Below are 3067 nucleotides of genomic sequence, written 5' to 3'. Positions count from 1 at the left end.
AGGAATAAAGGTAAGTGGTCAACCAAGTACAATCAGAACAAACGTAAAATCTCACCAGGTCACTCGTTCTTCATCAGAATATACAGTCACTTAGGAATAAAGTAAGAGAGCTTGAAATCTTGCTATCAAGTGAACTTAGATATGTTAATATACTGTGCTTAACTGAACACTGGCTGAAAGAAAATGAGTTAAAGACAGTGAAAATAACGCATTATGTGAAACTTCCCGGCAGATTAAAACTGTGTGCCCGACCGAGACTCGAACTCGGGACCTTTGCCTTTCGCGGGCAAGTGCTCTACCAACTGAGCTGGAGAGCTTCTGTAAAGTTTGGAATGTATGAGACGAGATACTGGCGGAAGTAAAGCTGTGAGTATCAGGCGTGAGTCGTGCTTCGGTAGCTCAGTTGGTAGAGCACTTGCCCGTGAAAGGCAAAGGTCCCGAGTTCGAGTCTCGGTCGGGCACACAGTTTTAATCTGCCAGGAAGTTTCATAACAGCGCACACTCCGCTGCAGAGTGAAAATCTCATTCTGGAACGCATTATGTGTTAGCAGCACAAACTTGCAGAAATAAGCCTACACGTGGAGGGAACTCCATATACACAAAGAAAGATATCGAATTCAGTAACTTAGGCAATGTTGAATCCTTAAACACTGAGAAAGATTTTGAAATATCAGGCATAGAAATTCCAGCATTCAAATTAATTTTAATATGTTTAAATAGATCTCCAGATACCCACCTAAAAAAATTCAACACTCGGCTTGATACATAACTAAATAAAGTAGTAATAAATCGAAAAACAGTTCTTAAATGGTGAGACCTAAATGTAGACTTTAATAAGCGAAGCAATTCAAAATCTGAGCTGCTGAACATATTAACAGACAATAATTTGGAGATTACAATCCACTCCCCTACACGTGAAAGTAATCACTCTAGCACTACCATAGATCAAGTAATAACAAGCTCAAAAACAAAATATAAAACAGTTGTAATTAAAGCTGGAGTGGCAGACCACATGCACAGGCTATAAGCTTTTGTGTAAACACTAATCCATCCTATAATTATATGAGGAAGACTACACACATGGGCAGATCTTTCAGTAATACTGCAGTACAAACATTCCAGAATTATCTCCAACAAGAATCATGGGAGATAGTGTATAGTATAGAAAATATTTCTGACAAGTTTCAGACATTCATGAATATTTTTTAATATTATTTTGATCTCGCTTTTCCATTGAAAGCCAAAACAACGCAAACCACTAAAAGCAACAAGTGGATTACTAGTGGTATAAGGAAATCTTGTGCTAGAAAACGGTACCTTCACAATATTGCAAGACGCTACAACACAACTCAGGAGTTTGATAGTTACTTTAAAAAATATAAATCTATCTTAAATAAAATAATAAAGGAGGCAAAGAAACGAGACAATGACAAATACATAGAAGATGCTTCAAACAGAACCAAAGCAATCTGGCAAGTTGTAAAAAAAGGAACCAAATCTTACAAAAGTAGAGTTAATAATATAGTATTAAAGGCTGGCTTGGAAAACATTAATAACCCACAGGAAGTAGCTAATATGTTTAATAACTATTTTATAAATGTAACAGAGAAACTACTACGACAGACTTCTAATAGAAAACAGGGAAAAATGTCTCAAGCAGATCAATGTTTCTGTACCCAACAATTGTAGAAGAAGTACAGGTTACAATAAAAAGTCTCAAAATGAAGCACTCTGCTGGTGTAGACGATATACCTAATTTCATTATAAAGAAGTGTGGGGACTTGATTACTGAGCCCTTAACCCACCTATGTAACCTATCTTTTGCTACAGGAACTTTTCCTTCATGTTTGAAAATAGCAAAAGTAAAGCCATTATACAAGAAAGGAAACAAAGATGATATTTCCAACTACAGACCACTGGCACTTCTGTCTGTTTTCTCAAAAATATTAGAAAGGCTTTTCAATAAGAGGCTAACAGACTTCTTAGAGGTAAATGGCATTCTGTCAGAATCTCAACATGGATTTAGAGCAAACCGCTCAACCGAATCTGCAGTTCACTCCTTTCTATTAGAGGCACTGATAGCATTAGACAACAAAAAACTTACCATGGGCATATTTTTAGATTTGTCAAAGGCATTGGACACCATAAATCATGACAAATTGCTACACAAGCTAGAAAATCTTGGCATTAGGGGAACAGCTAACAACTGGCTCAGCTCTTATCTTAAGAACAGGGAACAATACGTGGAAATAGATCAAGAAAGGGACAATGTCATTAGGAAATATAATTCCAAGCTACTGACTGTTAAATATGGAGTGCCACAAGGATCAGTAATGGGTACTGTTCTGTTCTTACTCTATGTAAATGACCCAAACAAGCAATGATAGCAGTAAAATATTTCAATTTGCTGATGATACAAGTGTTCAAACACAGGAAACTCTTAAGAAACTCTTGTAAAAAACATAAAAGAAGCCACTGACAGGCTAACATGTTACTTTGATGACAATGACTTAATAATAAACACTGAAAAAACTGTAGCTATGGATATACACACAGCACAAACAAAAAATCTGGTATCACCCAATCTAGAGCTATACGGGCAGACAATTGCCAAAACAGCCTGTACCAAATTTCTTGGACTTCATCTACAAGAAAACTTGAAATGGAAAGTACATATTGAGCAAATGAACAAAAAATTAAGTACTTCTTGTTTTGTGCTGCGTACATTAAAAAATTGTACCAGCTAAAACACCCTTCAGTGTGTATATTATGCAGTTGTACACTCCCACCTCCGGTATGGGATTATGTTCTGGGGAAATTCTGGAGATGCCACAAAAAAAAAAAAAAAAAAAAAAAAAAGAATGGAAGGGGTAGATAATCACAAATCATGTAGACCATTGTTTCAAAAAAGGATGATCCTGCCACTTCCTTGCATATATATACTTGAAAATATAATGTATTTAAAGCAAAACTTACATACAAGAAGACCACTCATCACTCAAAATCACACAATTCACAGCTATTATTCAAGACAAAAATTGGATGTACATGTTCAAAGCACCAACAC

The 3067-nt window shown here is 36.0% G+C and overlaps 1 non-coding gene across 1 annotated transcript; it reads left to right on the top strand.

Annotated features, from left to right (window-relative positions):
- The first annotated feature begins 387 nt into the window (after positions 1 to 387).
- Trnas-uga (transfer RNA serine (anticodon UGA)) lies at positions 388 to 462 on the top strand. Its single transcript has one exon. It is a non-coding gene; the product is annotated as a tRNA-Ser (tRNA).
- The last annotated feature ends 2605 nt before the right edge of the window (positions 463 to 3067 follow it).

This window comes from Schistocerca serialis, chromosome 4 (assembly GCF_023864345.2).
Source record: "Schistocerca serialis cubense isolate TAMUIC-IGC-003099 chromosome 4, iqSchSeri2.2, whole genome shotgun sequence".
In the NCBI taxonomy this organism is placed as follows: domain Eukaryota; kingdom Metazoa; phylum Arthropoda; class Insecta; order Orthoptera; family Acrididae; genus Schistocerca; species Schistocerca serialis.
Note: the sequence above shows the minus strand (reverse complement) of the source record. Positions and strands in the feature narration are given on the sequence as shown.